Genomic DNA, 16526 nt, shown 5'->3' on the forward strand with positions numbered 1-16526 from the left:
TCTTGCTCTCTTGCCCTTCTGCCTTTCACCCTGGGATGACACAGCAAGAAAGCTGTCACCGGATGCCAGCTCCTTGATCTCCTAGATGGCTGTTCTTCATACTTGACCCAATCGGCGGTATTCTGTAAGACAGGCCCCACAATGCCCTGGGACCCCTTGATATGGATGCATCTCAGTCCACACTGATCCCAGAACCTTAGTACATATTAGGGGCTCATCTAAGAGACGTCAAGCTCATCGATTGGGACCCCTTCATCTGTGGCCGAAGACCTTAGTTCAGTCAGTTGACAAGAATTTTGAAAAACAAAGATTCTCAAGTTGAGGACCCCAGGCCAGGGCAAGGGAGGCTGGGCCTGCCCTCAGCGGGGTAAGTCTGAGGCACATGGAACTGTAGAGAGTGGCAAGACCCTGGTGTGCCCTCAGGGTGGCTTCTGCAGGTAGTGGGACAGGAGAGGCGGGATTTGGAGAAGCAGAACCTGCCCGCGCTGCAGGGAGGAGAGGCCCCTCTAGGCTCTCACCTTGGCCTGTTATGATCTGGATCTGGAACGTCCCCAAAGCCTGGTGTGTTAAAGACGTGGTCCCCGTGCACCAAGGTTCAGAGCGACTGAATCACAAGGCTCTGACCTCAGAGTGGATCAACTCATTGAGGATGAACTAATCGACTATTGGAGGTGGTGGGAGGTGCAAGAGGTGAACACCAAGGAGGAAGGAGGTCACGGGGCGTGCCCTGCAAGGGGTCATCTCCCAGGTCCTTCCTTTCTTCTCTCCTCTCCCCTTCCCTCCCCTCTTCCCCCTCCCCTTCCCTCTCCCTTCCTCCTCCTCCTCCTCCTCCTCCTCCCCCTCCTCCTCCTCCTCCTCCTCCTCCTCCTCCTCCTCCTCTTCTTCTTCTTTTTCTTCTTCTTCTTCTTCTTCTTCTTCTTCTTCTTCCTCTTTTTCTTCTTTTTCTTCCTCTTCTTCTTCTCTCTCTCTTTCCTCCATCGCCAGCCCCCTCTCCACCACGTACTCCCCCCCATGATGTTCTTCCTCACCCCGGGCCCTCAGCCAGTTGACCTTGGCCTGAAACCTCTAAAACTAGGAGCCTACAGAGATCTTCTCTCCTTTAAGTTGTTTTCCTCAGGTACTTTTTTCACAGTACAGAAAAGTTGATGGGCGCAGGGCCAAAGGCTGGGTGGAGCAATCCCAGGGCTCTGCTGCAGGGACAATGGGCTCATCCACAGGGTGGGGACCACTGATGGAGGCTCCCCTTGGGCCAGTCCCCTCAGCCCACATGGGACTTGCCTGAAGCAGTTCCTCGCCTGGAGAGGCCCCGAACTTCAACTGAGGTGAGCCTTCTCTTTCCTTCCCTCTCTCTCTCAGCCTTCAAAGCCTGTTCCAGAAGCAGTTTAAGACCTTCCATGAAGAACTCCAGCAGTTCACTGGAGCCAGGTGCTCAGGGCTGGGAACAGTCACGTGTGCATCTCTTCCTAATTCCAAGAATTTGAATCTGCCACCATGGGAGTGGTCACACCCTGGGGGTCAGCCCAGGCTTCACTCAGGGCTGTTCCCGCCCAAAGCACAGTTTCCAGCATGCCTCTCCCAAGAAGGCTTCCTTCTGCTCCAGCCCTCCTGAGCTCTATCATGCACTTAAGCAACAGCATTTACTTAGTGCTAACTGAGGACCAGCACAGAGCTAAGCAGGGCCTGTCATGGTCTGTTTCCTTTAGGCCACTGAGGAGAGGTGCCCTCCCTCCTGGCGGACTCGATGCAAAGCCAGGGCGCATGGTTTGGCAGATGGGACATGGGTGGGATTCCCGTCCCCACTCACAGCCCTGCCAGGCACTCTCATGCAGGTTACGACCCGCACAGTCAAGCAGGGCCCCTGGTCTGTTGGTACAGGTGTGACTGAGTCTAGGTCCCCTCAGGAAGCACCCAAAGCCTCCTGCAGAAGAAGACGCAAAAACTATAGTGCAGCCTGGATGAATCAGCAGGCCTGTGAGCCGTGCTGAGAGAGACTGGAAAGGAGCACGGAGGCCAGCAAGGAGGGCTTCCCGGAGGAGGTGACCTCTCTGAGCAGTGGCTCCAGGCTGGAGGCATCATGATTAACCCAGGATCCCCCATGGTGCCCAGCCTGCTCTGGAGGGACAGGCATTGGGCTTTGGTTATTCGATTCTTCCTCCCCTTGAGGTGGGGGGACAAAAAGGACGGTCAGTGTAAATAATAAATAGTCCAGTTCCATTGAGGAAATGGGGGCTGGTTGGAAAGGAAGTCAAATGCTAATACCGCCAGAGCCCTTCCCCCTCCAACCTGTGGGAAGGTAACCCGCCTCCTGTGACGGGCTGACAGATCTGGCTCCAGGAGAGTGTTATAGGCCAGACTCTAAGGGAAATGACTGGACAGACTCTGTTTTGCTCCAAGACTCCATGTTATGTAGGAAATGAGCTTCTCCCATGGGAACACCTGCCTCTGTACCCATCGTCTGTTACTTAGTGTGACATGTTTAGCAATACAAAATGACAATTCTTATGTAATGAAAAATTGCTCTCTTTTGATTCCTATTGCTCCTAAACAATGTACCATGTGAACAGTGATTGTGTGGATGTTAGTAACCATTCTTTAGTTTGTACCTAGGTAAGGGTCATTTTGACCCTCTTCTCCCTCTGTTGATGATCTCATGATGTTAGTTTGTAATTTTGGATCATAGCAACAGACACTTATGATTGATGTGATTTTTGGTATAAGAACCCCTACAACCCTGTGGTGGGGGCGGTTCTCCCAATAGCCATTTTTTGGGGCATTGTGAGACAGTCAGCCGGCTGGCTTAATAAAGACTCTCAAATTTGGACTTCTCAGTGGTGACCAGTCTGTTCTTAAGTGGTGCCCATAACACTCCTTGCAGGGAGTTGTGGCAGTTGTTGATGGACACCTCCCGGCTGCTCCCTTCCTGCCCGGGATTGCTCTACCTTTCAGTGCACCTTTGGGTCACCTAGGCAAGACAGGGGAGAAGGGGAACATGGGAACAAAGGAAACCTAAGATGTATAACAGGCAGGACACCGCCGCTCTTAGGTAAAGCTCTGGATCCCCTTCTTCCTCCCAGGAGAAGCCTACCTCTGTTCTGTCCTGGAAACCCAGCTGGTTTCTACGCTCACCTCGCTGTCTCCAGTGTTCAGTCTTGACATCTGGGGAAACGGAACTTGGCCCTGATCCTCGTCACAGGCATCAGCTCCCTCACACTGTCCCCTCGAGGGTGGGACATACTACCAGACCACAGGAGAGACTTGAAAAATAGAGATTCCGCTTAAAGAAAAAAAAAAAAAAAAAGGTGGGTACGACAGCGTGCACCAATAATCCCGGTGACTCAGAGGCTGAGGCAGGAGGATCACAAGTTCAAGGCCAGTCTATGTAATTTAGTGAGACCCTCAGCAACTTAGGGAGGTTCTGTCTCAAAATAAAAAATAAAATTTAAACTATACTGGGATGTAGCTCAGTGGCAAAGTACCACTGGGTCCAATCTCCAGGGCCTGCCCCTCATGGTTGACATTCAAAAACTAAAAAAATGGCACCTAACTGGGCGCAGTGACGCATGCCAGTGATCCCAGCGGGTGATCCCAGCGTCTCAGGAGGCTGAGGCAGGAGGATTGCAAGCTCAAAGCTAGCCTCAGCAACTTAGTGAGGCCCTGTCTCAAAAAAAAAAAGAAAAGAAAAAGGGCTGGAGATGTGGCTCAGTGGTTAAGCGCCTCCAAAAGGAAGAAATGACACCTAAATATAACGTGATCCTTAGGTGGATTCCTTTTCAGAAAAAGTATGGGAACGGGAAAAACCAGGGAAATGTGAAAATGGGTAAAGTTAAGCTGCTACTGAGCCACGCGGAGTCTCAGGTTTGATAAAGGTGCAGCAGCCATGCTGGGGAATCTCCTCCTCCTTTAAAGGCAAGGGATGAAGAGTCTTAACTCACCTCTAAAGGACTCTAAAGGAATACACAGCAAAGGACAAAGGCGTGGGGTGGGGTGGACGGGGAAAGTCAGCCCCGGCACAGCACCGTGCACTGTGCTATTTGATCAACTCCTCTTAATGAAAAGCAGGGAGGGAAAAGAGCCAAGAAGAGTGAGACTCCAGGGACTAGAACAGGGAGGTCCCTCCGCTCATCTAACTGTGCTTCACCCAGTATTTCCCACCCTCTCACTGCCCCGTGGAAACAATGATGAGGTGTGCACCCCACCTTGGCCCACATCCGTCCACACCCAGAAAGCCATGTCTGTTCACTGTCCCCCTAAGAGAGGAGCCATGTGGCTCTCCAGGGACTAGTGGGGCTTATCCTGGCACATCTGGCCCTGTTGGTTATAGTTAAAGAAAGACTCACTGAGCATCGGATGTGGAAAAAGGGCCAGAGAGAGGGAGTGGGCTCTGGTCATACTGCTCAAAGATCAGACAGACCTGTGACCTTCCCAATTCTACTGCTCATTAGCTGTGTAACCTTGGGCAACTCACTTAGCCTCTCTGTGCCTCAGTTTTCTCACTGGAAACATAGTATTAATATCTACCACACCAGGCTGCCATGAGGATTAGACTAGATAATTAAAATTGCAACACTCTTTCCCATTCCCCAGCAGGGCCCATCTCCCTTTCCACCTTGACTTTCTCTTAGCACTCATCACCATCCCAGAATAGTCTTTTACTCATTTATTTTATAAATTTCCATTTCCATTTACTGAAATACAGTCCTTCTATGAGAAGGGTTCACTCTGGGCCACTGCACCATCCCAAATGGCTAGAACAGTGTTTGGCATACAGCTGGCGCTCAGCAAATACTTGTTGAATATACAATGCATGACACTGTTCAGCACACAATGACACTGGGTAAAGGTAGCAATGACAATATTGGTGCTGACATGGAGAGAGAAATTCTATTTGAGTTGTACAAAAGTCAGGATCCATGTGGACATGATTTATCCCCATTGCTCAGATGGGAAAACAGAGGCTTCCAGAGGCACTGAGCAGCCCAGCCATGATGCCATGGAACTGGAACTAGATTCTGCACTCCCCGTCCCTCTTGGAATGAGCTTATCCAAGACAGTTACTGGAAAAGTGACCTTGGAGTGGGCAGAGACCCCTCTAGGGGGTCACAGATGCCGGCGGAGCTGCCCTGGGAGGGACGAGGGCTTCAGAGCAGGCCAGACATGGTGGCTGTGCTCATGTGACGTGACTCAGTCTCGGTACTTGGAAACTCAAAGCACTTTCATGTGCATTTCCGGCAATGCAGATAAGGAGCTGGAGGAGCAAGATAAGGTGCCTAGCGCGGAGGCCCCCAGAACCCGAGCGCCAGGCTGGGGATTCGCCGACGTGGGTGCCGTGTCCCTGGGTCTGTCAGGCTCCCGCACGGAGGGAACTTAGAGTCCTGAGACAAATTCCCGGCAGCCCCGTCCCAGAGCACAGGCAGCTGGTGACAGGGCTCTCAGGAGTTCCCAGCCACACCGCGCCTCGGCGGCCTGTCTCCAGCAATCTCCCCACATTTCATGGGAACAAACTCCATGGGACACCTCACTCAGCCGCCCTCCTTGTCTGTCAGGTGGCCTGGGGCAGGAAGTCGCAGACGCCCCACCACCAGGGCTGCCTCAAAGTCTTCCTGAACCCTTGTCACCATCATCTGCGCTCACATTCAGATCAGTCACAGGCCCCTCATGGCCTCGTAGCACAAAAACAGTCTGTGTCCCCTTTGTGGCCAGGCTCGGCCACTCGGAGCCCACAAATGCTTGTGCACAGGCGTGCTCACACGTGCTCCCTCCCGGGTCAGCGCCTCCCACGCTGCCCGTGGGCTCTTGGCCGGACACGGCAGCTTCCTGTGCTGGGCATGTGCAGAGAACCCCTTCCTAGGCACTCAGAACAGCCCCTGGAGTCGGCCAGCAGGGCAGCCTCGGCTAGCACCCCCTTCTCCACAGTGCCCTCGGGGATCCCTGGATCCCTCGGTCCCGAGCAGAGACGCTGGAGGCCAGGGACGCTCCACTGGCCCCTCAGCTCCACTGGCTCTGCCACACTGCTCACACCTACGGTGAAGCGGAACGCCAGCGCCCGCCAATCCCACGGCCAGGTGTCTTCAGGAGCCAGCTCCCCAAGGTGGGGTTCACTGTGGGACTCAGGGGAGCAGGCCCCACAGGCTGTCCCTCAGGAAGTGGGGAGCCACCAAGAAGGAAGGGCCAGGGGCACCGGCAGATGGCAACATGGCTCCAGCAGGGCCTTAGGGCCATTGCCACCAGCCTGGTGCAGAGGGGCAAGAGCCGGGTGTGCTGCGCATGCCACTTAGCTCAACAGCAACAACGATGGTCACTGAGCCCAGGTTCCCCACGCGGGTGGGCCACCTGGGGCCTTGATCTTGTCTACTTACCCTCACCAACGGAAGAAGCCAGTGGCCTTGTCCAAGTCACCCAGCCATTAAGGGTAGATGACCCAGCCAGTCTCCTGCCCCAGACCCTCCACCAGACCTCACAGAGGGCACCACGTTCTCTGCCTTTGGCACCCTTGCCGTGAAGACAGACTGGGGCTGAGCCTCCTTCCCCACCCTCGTCCCTCCAGAGGAAAGAAGCCTCGCGGGTCCGGGGCAGCTCCCACCTCTCTACGGCTCCCCACCGCAACCCTGTGCTCCTGGACCTGGTGACGAGGACCTGGTGAGGAGGCGGCTGCTGCCCTGCAGAGCCCGAACGCTCGGGACTGTTAACTGTCTTGTCTCTTGCTTAATCGCCCTTTCCGTTCCCCTGTGGTCACCATGGAACTTCCTGCTGAAGGGACCCCTGGCTGCCCCTTCAAAGGTTTTTTTTTTTTTTTTAGTAATAGGGATTGAACCCAGCGGCACCTAACCACTGACCACATCCCCGGCCCTTTTTTGTATTTTATTTGGAGACAGGGTCTCACTGAGTTGCTTAGAGCCTCACTAAGTTGCTGAGGCCGGCTTTGAACTCACGATCCTCCTGCCTCAGCCTCTCAAGCCGTTGGGATTATGAGCGTGCACCACGGTACCTGGACCTTTTTTATGTTTATTTTGAGACAGGGTCTCGCCAAGTTGTTAAGGCTAGCTTTGAACTTTCAATCCTCCTGCCCCAGCCTCCTGAGTAGTTAGAATTATAGGCATGTGCCACCATGCCTAACTACATATAATCTTTTAGGTGGGCATATTCTAAGAAAACATTCAATTTTCTGCTTTGTTCTTGTTTTTTGGGGTACTGGGGATTGAACCCAGGGGCACTTTACTACTGAGCTACATCCCCAGTCCCTTTTATTTATTTATTTTTATATTTGAGACAGGGTCTCACGAAGTTGCTGAGACTGGCCTCAAGCTTGCCATCCTCCTGCTTCAGCCTCCAAATCACTGGGATCACAGGCATGTGCCACTGTGGTTGGCTCAGTATTTACTGAGCACTACTCTGTGCTGGACACTGTGTTACTAAGAATCGAGGCTACAAAAGTGGAAGAAAAACCTTGATAACATCAAGTTCAATAGTGGCTAGGAGGAGAAGCAAAGCAGAGTGGAGGGACAGAGCGGTGGTGTGCGGTGCTTTTTTATTTTGCATTTTTTCTATTCTTAGTTGCAGATGGACACAATACCTTTATATTATCTATTCATTCCCATGTAGTGCTGAGGATCAAACCCAGGGCCTCACCCACGCCAGGCAAGCGCTCTGCCACTGAGCCCCAGTCCCAGCCCCAGCCCAAGGGAGGTGCTTTGAAATAGGGTGGTCAGTTCCTCTTCCGAAGATGGTGTCGGAGGCGCACAGAATGGTCTAGCACTGGACATACCGTCAAAGGCCTTCCTACCAGACAACCTCTAACAAAATCAGGCTGCCCCGAACCCCAGGTCATAGAATTGTTTACCTTTATACCAAGAAGGTTGAGAAAGCATCAAAGTCTGCATGTGGTGCAGACTTGGAGGGGTTTGTGCTGAGACCTCTTATAGTTCTTAGCTCCTGTGCTAAACATGTCTGTGACAGGATGAAGCATGCCGTCCTTAACAAGGAGCAGAAAATTGTCGTGAGAGTGTTGGAGCACAAGCAGAGTCAGAAAGCCAAATTTTTTTTTTTTTTTTAATGAAGCTTCTTTGAGTAACAAAAGGTCAAAAAGCAAAATAATAATAAAAGGGGGGGCCAGGGGAAGGCCTGTCTGAGGAGGAAATGTTGGAAGAGAACACGTGAAGAAGATCCAGAAAGAGTGTTCAGGGAGGGGAAACCGTGAGTGCAAAGGTCCTGAGGCAGGAGCATGCTTTGTGTGCCTGGAATGGGGTGAGAGCATGACTGAAGCACATGGAGGAGGGAAGACTGGAGACAAGGATGAAAGTATCAGGCGTGACCCACAGACCATGTAAGGACCTGGGTTTTTATTGTGAGATAGAAGCCATTTGGAATGCGACATGATTCAACTTGGGTTTTTGTTTTGTTTCATCCCCAGCCCTTTTCATTTTTTTATTTTGAAACAGGGTCTCACTGAGTTGCTTAGGGCCTTGCTAAATTGCCGAGGCTGGCCTCGAACTTGCAATCCTCCTGTCTCAGCCTCTGGAGCTGCTGCGATTACAGGCAGTGATAGGTGTGGGAACCATTACCATGGGGTCTTGCAGTGGGGAAGAGATTGGATTCAGCTCTCCCAACTTAGGTTTTAAAAGGATCCCTCTTTCATTCTAAAATTAGACCATAGACAAAAGCAGGGAAACAGTGAGGAGGTGATTCCACTAATTCAGACAAGAGGTGATGACTTGGACAAGGAGGCCAGTAGTGGAGGAGGCTGGACTCTGGATATATTTTGAAGGCCAGGCCAATGGGCTTTGCTGAGGTATGGGGACAAATGCAACCAACCATCCTGTTCTCTGAGCACAGGGTGAGGCTGGCCCAGCCCCCAGGAGCATCCTCATTCCCCCCATCCCTGTAGGCCCAGCTCAGCCTGCCCTTGCCAGTCCTTGGCATCTGTCCCAGGGTAGAAACCTGGGCAGACTGCGCTGACCGGCTGGACAGACCAAGTGCTAGGAAACAATGTCAGATCCAGAAACTTTTGGAAACGTTGGAGCCAGTTTTAAAATGCAGAGTTGCTGGACTTAAATACACTGAGCTCGGAAACTAAGTTTCACAAAGTGGCACGTGAACAAGGGTCAGAGGCAGCGAGAGCATTTTACAGTTAGCCGAGTCTTCACACTCGCTCATTCTCAATTCCCTACAGTTGCTTGAATTCATGTCACAGTTTGGCAAACCCCAAAGCAAGCTATCTCTGTTCTGGGGTATGGTGGTGAAACCTGGGGCAAAGCAAGGGGACCCTGAGATTTCTGCTCCAGTTGTGGCCTCTAAAATATCTCTAGCAGGAACGTAGGCAGGTGGAAGGGCCACAGGAGACCTGGGCTAGAGAGCTGGATTCAAAGCTGTGTTTGTGTAGCACTTTCCGGAAAATTGAGAAAATCTGAGTTACATCAAAGACACGGAAGGGAATTGGTCCCCGCCAGCCCCCATAGAGTTGTCAGCCTGGCACTTCTCCTTTCTGGTTTATCAGGCAGGCAGCATGACCTGCAAACCTCACTGTGGACCTCCTGGCTCCCTAGCACTTCCTAGGGGCGTGACCTCAGGCCACTGACTTTATCTTGTTGCCTCAGTTTCTTCATCTGCAAAATGGAGAGGGTGCCCACATTATAGGTTTGTTATAAAGATTAAAAAATAGGCACCACATAAAGCATTTGGAACGATGTCAGGCAGATGATAATCAATGTCAGCTGTTATTATTTGTGCAATTGTTGAAAGTAGACTGAGTGGGAGGTCCTTGGATAGCTCCCTCCTACCAATCTACACATGGCCTAGTCGTAAGTTAAGACTAGTTGCAGGACCAGTGTCCTGGGAGCTAGGATGAGTGGGGTAGGGTCAAGGAATGGGGTTGGAGTTAGAAGACCAGTGTTCAGCTCCAGAAGGAAATTCAAGCAATGGTGAATCATTCATTCATTCAAATAATGTTTATTAAACACCCACAATGCACCAGGTGCTGGGATACAGCAGCGAACAAAATAGGCTAAGACCAGCTTTCAGGAAGCTCACAGTTCTGTGGGGGGGTGGGAGGGCGGGGAGCCACAGTGACTCTGTGCCCACGTGCTCCCCCAGCACGGGGCTGGCTGGTGGTTAGTGATAGCAGGTGCCGCTGGTGCCTCACCCCACGTCCTCCAGGACCATGTCTGTGCTCACCTGAAGTTCTGGTGCAGTTTCCAGAAGGCTAAGAACTTCCCACCCTCCCTTCCCACCTGCATCCCTCAGCAGCATGGGAATATGCTCTACCCTATGAGGAGCACCCCAAATGGACCCTAGAAACAAACCCTAAATCCACAAGGGCAGTGTGATAGATGAGTATCCCAGACAGAAGGTTGGGGCTTGTTCCACGTGGTTTCCTCAGGCTTGCTGGCAGCTTGGAGCTCCAGGGACACCCGGTAGAGCTTGCCCACCAACGCTCTGTCAGCCTTTCCCTCTGCTCTCGTCTCTCCTGCTGGTGCTTCCAGGAAGGGCTCCCCAGTAAGTGACCTGCACAAAAGTCCCTATTGCAGGTTACTTTGGGGAGAGAAAAAATTAAAGATAATTGGTACCAGAAAGGGCAGAAAGCAGAATGGGCTTCTAAAAATGGGCCCCTCATCAGTGAGAAGACAATGAGGACCAAATGCTGGTGACAAATGGGGTGACGATAATGCCTGGCAGCCTGCGCCATCCCAATATCAAGACTTGGCTGTGTGCGGAGGATCGGGATGAGGACTGGGTGGAATTCCAGAGGCAACACTGACTTGTGCAATTAGTCTGACACTTGAAAGATGTGGACAGTGGTGATTATAAGGGTTGTGGTGTCGGGTGACTTGTTAACTCTGAGGAGCCTTGAAGAAGATAGGCATGGTGCTGCCTGCCTGGAATCCCAGCAATGCAGGAGGCTGAGTCGCGAGTTTAAGGCCAGCCTCGGCAACTTAGCGAGGTCCTGAGCAACTTGGCAAGACCCTAACTCAAAATAATAAAGAAAGAGGGCTGGGTGTGCTGAAAAGCACCTCTGGGTTCAACTCGGAGCACGTCGTGGGCGACAGAAGAACTTCACAACAACGTTCTGATTCTCGTCTCCTGTTGCCCACGGGCAGGGTGTGCCGAAAGTCAGGCTCAGGATCTGATTATAGCGATGGAGGAACTGCCATAGGGGCTGAAGGCACAGCCCGGCAGGGCTTCTATCCTGGCATCGGGAACTTTTCAGGGAAAGAGTGGGGTACTGGGGCCTGAGTGGAGATGTGTGGATGGGTAGACTTGAGAATCTTGCACCACCGGCTTCTCCTGAATCCTCCAAGCTGCAGAAGGTCCCTCCTTTAGGAGCAGAGTGTCCCACTGCCCAAATGCCACACAAAGGACTCACCTGAGGTAGAGCCCTCACAAGATGTGGCTTCTCTTCCTCAAGGTCCATCCCTCCTCCCCTCATTACCTATAGACCAGAAAACATCTCCTTAAAGGGCAAGAAGGAAAATATTTGAGACTTCCCTCGTGGACTAGTTGTCTTTGTTGCCACCACCCAATTCTGCTTTTGCACTACCTAAAACAATAGTGCAAAACAGCCACAGGCAGTTGGTAAGATGTGCACGTCTATGATCCAAAAACTACACACACACACACACACACACCAAGCAGCTGGTCCACAGAGCTGTGGTTTGCCCACCCCTGCTGTAGATCAGAATGAGAGTGAGGTCTTAATATTACCCAAGCAGGAAAGTAGAGTCCCTGTTTTTAGAAAAAGTAGTGTCTTCACCGAAAAAACTCTAAGTCTGGCTGGTTATTAGTAGGAACAGGAAACACATATAGGAGGCGATCTGGAGAGGGTGGGGTTGGGGAGAAGTGCAAGGCTAGATAAAGAAGGGTTTTTGGAGGCACTTTCTCTTGACTCAGGGTTTTTAATATCTTGGTAACGACCGCCAGGAGCTGGTTGAACGCAGGGCTGAACTGGTCCTTAAAGTTCACACACGACGCCAGCGTGTGGTCAGTGAAACGGTGACGCTGACATCGCCTTAGAAGGAGAAGCTGGCAGGCCCAGAGAGGGGGCCCAGGAGAGCCTCTCTTCCTGAAATCATAGAGGATGCACCCCTGAGAGGAGCGCCGCAGCTGTGCTCTCCGGGCCAGGCTGGCTGAGGGGATGCCACCACGGCACCGTGGCCACTGTCAATGGAGACGTTAAGATTCTGGAAGAGCAGAGGCCACAGGAGCCACTTAATCATCACAACCAAGGTGGACACAATTACAATAATGGGCAGCAAGGCCTGAATGGTAACCAGGGGCCCTGGATGTCCAGGGCTCTGTGACAGCGGCGCCCCTAAGGGAAAGATGGATGTGCATTCAGTGAGGGTATCGCTTAACTTACCCACAAAAGATCCAGGATGAGAAAGGATGTTGTCAGTTGCCACGATAGAAGATCTCTGTCTCACAGGTTCCAGATCTGAGCCAGGACCCTCCGATGGAAAAGAAAGACCCAAAATGCCACTCTAATAAATATTTCCGACCGGGCGCATTTTCGCACGCTTGTCATCCCAGCAGCTTGGGAGGCTGAAGCAGGAGGATCACAAGTTCAAAGCCAGTCTCAGCAAAAGCGAGGCGCTAAGCAACTCAGTGAGTCTCTAAATAAAATACAAAATAGGGTTGGGGATGTGGCTCAGTGGTCAAGTGCCCCTGAGTTAAATCCCTGGTACAAAGAAAAAAAAAGTTGTTCAGTGTGGCAGTGAAAACCCAAATCTTTTGGGGTTTGTTCGATGTAAGGTCTGAGTTGACTCTGGTTCCAAGTGAACCAAAATACCACTATAAGCCACCTTATCAGTCCAGAGACCCTGCATCTTATAGAAGAAAAAGTAGGTCCAAATCTTCAACATGTCGGCCTAGGATCAGACTTCCTTAACAGGATTCCCATAGTACAAGAAATAAAAGCAAGAATCAACAACTGGGATAGATTCAAACTAAATAACTTTCTCTCAGCAAAGGAAACTATCAGCAATGTGAAGAGAGAGCCTACAGAGTGGGAGAAAATCCTTGCCACTCATACTTCAGATAGAGCACTAATTTCCAAAATATATAAAGAACTCAAAAAACTCTACACCAAGAATACAAATAACCCAATCAACAAATGGGCTAAGGATATGAACAGACGCTTCTCAGAAGAAGATCTACAAGCAATCAATAGATATATGAAAAAATGTTCAACATCTCTAGTAATAAGAGAAATGCAAATCAAAACTACACTAAGATTCCATCTCACCCCAATTAGAATGACGATTATCAAGAACACAAGCAACAACAGGTGTTGGTGAGGATGTGGGGGGAAAGGTACATTCATACATTGCTGGTGGGGTTGCAAATTAGTGCAGCCACTCTGGAAAGCAGTGTGGAGATTCCTTAGAAAACTTGGAATGGAACCACCATTTGACCCAGCTATCCCACTCCTCGGCCTATACCCAAAGGACTTAAAATCAGCATACTACAGTGATGCAGCCACATCATTGTTCATAGCTGCTCAATTCACAATAGCCAGATTGTGGAACCAACCAAGATGTCCTTCAATTGATGAATGGATAAAGAAACTGTGGTATATATATACAATGGAATATTACTCAGCTATAAAGAATAATAAAATTATGGCATTTGCAGGCAAATGGATGAAACTGGAGAATATCATGCTAAGTGAGATAAGCCAATCTCAAAAAACCAAAGGACGAATGATCTTGCTGATAAGCAGATGATGACACATAATGGGGGGTGGGAGCGGGGCAAGAATGGAGGAAGGAAGGACTGTATAGAGGGAAAAGAGAGGTGGGAGAGGTGGGGAGAAGGAAAAAATAATGGAATGAATCAAACAACATTACCCTATGTAAATTTATTATTACACAAATGGTATGCTGTTACTCCATGTACAAACAGAGAAACAACATGTATCCGATTTGTTTACAATAAAAAAAAAAAAACCACCTTTGTAGTTGAGGTGGAGGGGACATACAGGTCAGGTGACAAAAGGAATCCTGGCCAAGTGAATCCAATGAGACTACTGACCCACTCTGAAGTTATTTCCTAGCACCAGTGTGCAAATTGGGATGGATATATATAGTAGTTCCTCAAACCCTCGCCTTGGTCCTTATTTGTGCAAAAATAGCCATTATGGAAAGAAATAGAATTCTCTGAAATTATAGAGATAGTAATCAGAAGCAATATCACCTTCCAAGTGAAATTGCAGAGGTAAGTGATACCCTTAAAGACTTAAAGGATGCAGAGGTGGTCCCCAACATATCTCCATTCCACACACACCAATTGCCCCTGTAAAAACCAAATGAAAGGCTGGGGTTGTGGCTCAGTGGTAGAGGACTTGCCTAGCATTCGTGAGGCACTGAGTTCCATTCGTGGTCACTGCATATAAATAAACAAATAAAATAAAAGGTCCATCAACAACTAAAAAATTTTTTTTTTAAATGAAGTATGGAAATTGATGGTTAACCACAATTTCCCACCCTACTCTCAGCCATTATATCACATATGGTATCTTTACTAGAATAGTCTACTCAGCCTGACTATAAGAAGCCAATAATAGCCAGACATAATCCCAATGCCTATGGTCCCAGCTACTCAGGAAGCTGAGGCAGGAGTTTGCAAGTTCAAAGCCAACCTCAGCAACTTAACGAGGCCTTAAGCAACTCAGTGAGATCTTGTCTCAAAATAAAAATAAAAAGGGCTGGGGATGTGGCTTAGTGGTTAAGTGTCCCTGGGTTCAATCCCTGGTACCAAAAAAAAAAAAAAAAAAAAGGTGGGGATCAACCATGGGCTGGGGATGTGGCTCAATGGTAGAGCACTTGTTCAGCATGTATGATGCCCTGGATTCTCTTCCCAGCCCCACAAAAAAATTAAAATTAAAAAAAAAAAGAAGTCAATGATGTCAAATGCATTCTTTTCAATCTATATCAGGAAAGAAGATCAAAAATGTTCACATTCACGTTCCCTACCAAAATTCAGAAATCCATCGCCTTCGTTAAGTATTAAGTGATCAGATGAATTGGGACATTGTGGCAAAGGACAACTTATATCTTACACCTCCTACCACTTTTTGATTTGGATTTTGGAGGTGCTACAATAAACACCACTCCAGCCCACTTATTGGAAGATGTGGTTAGCTGCCACCTTCGAGTAGACTCTAGAGCAGGAGAGGGCCCTGGGACAGGTGCACGCTGTGGGAGAAGCACCTGGGTCATACCACCTAGCATATCCCCTGGTACTGAACCTGTCTGTGGGTGGAGACAGGGAGAAGTCTGGAAAGCCCCAAGGGGGGCTTCTCATTACAGGGTCTGGTGCAAAGCCACGCCCTGTACCAATGGGAATCGTCACCATCTCAAAGTTAGCTCTTGGCCACACTGCAGAATCAGAAGCAAATAAATGACTATTGTTTTTAGCCACTAAGTCTTGGGGAGGTTAATTATATATAGATAATCAGCGTAAGCATGTCACAGTACTTTGTGCTTTTTAATATTGTACAATAATTTGCTATATAAATATACCAAAATTTACAGTTCTATTCTTCAGCCATGGACACTTCAGTTATTTCCAGTTTGGGTCTATTATGGATAATGCTGCTAGAAACACTTTGTATATCTTTGGGTAGAAATAGGTACTCATTAGAGAACATCCCTAGGAAGAGACATAAGGGGGTGGGGGCTGTTCGTCTGCAGTACTGGGGATTGAACCCAAGGCCTTGCCCATGCCAGCCAAGTGCTCCACCATGACCTACACCCAAAGCCTATTTCACCTACTTTGGAAAACTGAAAACTCAGCACAAGAGGGAAAAATAAAGTTGACAAATTTTATACTTCCACCTGCATTTCTGTTTCTCCTATCTTTGACAGCACTTAATATTGTGAGAGGGCTGGGGCTATAGCTCAGTTGATAGAGTGTTTGCCTCACAAGCCCAAGACCCTGGGTTCAAGACCCTGGGTTCAAGCCCCACTACTGCAAAAAAAAAAAAAAAAAAAAAAAAAAAAGAAAGAACTTTGTGAGAACTTTTAGTTCGATACTTTGTGGCAAGGACATAGTGGTATCCTATTGTGTGGGGTTTTCTTTTTTCTTAGGGATCGGACTCAGGGGTCCTCAATCCCTGAGCCACATCCCCAGTCCTTTTTTATATTTTACTTAGAGACAGGGTCTCACTGAGTTGCTCAGGGCCCCACTGAGCTCCTATTGCACTTTTAATCTGCATTTCCCCAATGAGTCATGATGTGAAGCTTCGATTACTCTTTGTGAAGACTACACAACGGACCAGAATATCAACAGTGGTGATATTTGCAGAGGTGTGATAATTTTGGTTTTATTTATTTATTTATTTATGATACAGAGTCTGTTTGCTAAAGTTTCCAAATTTTAAAACTTTAAATGTTTAATTAAAAAAAAAATGTTAGGATGCTACAGATTGAATCCAGTGCTTCACACCAGCTGAGCAAACATTCTTCCACTGACCTAGGCCCCCAGGCCCTTAAAAATTATTTAATTATGAAAACCACCCCAGAGCACTCCACCTG

At 49.3% G+C, this 16526-nt stretch overlaps 1 long non-coding RNA gene across 1 annotated transcript; it reads right to left on the reverse strand.

Annotated features, from left to right (window-relative positions):
• Positions 1-9976: 9976 nt before the first annotated feature.
• On the reverse strand, positions 9977-12480 carry LOC124989665 (uncharacterized). Its single transcript, XR_007109601.1, has 3 exons — positions 12350-12480; positions 11357-11422; positions 9977-10524 (listed from the first exon to the last, which is right to left on the reverse strand). It is a non-coding gene; the product is annotated as an uncharacterized LOC124989665 (long non-coding RNA).
• Between the last annotated feature and the right edge of the window lie 4046 nt (positions 12481-16526).

The sequence above is a fragment of the Sciurus carolinensis genome, chromosome 7 (assembly GCF_902686445.1).
Source record: "Sciurus carolinensis chromosome 7, mSciCar1.2, whole genome shotgun sequence".
Taxonomy (NCBI): Eukaryota; Metazoa; Chordata; class Mammalia; order Rodentia; family Sciuridae; genus Sciurus; species Sciurus carolinensis.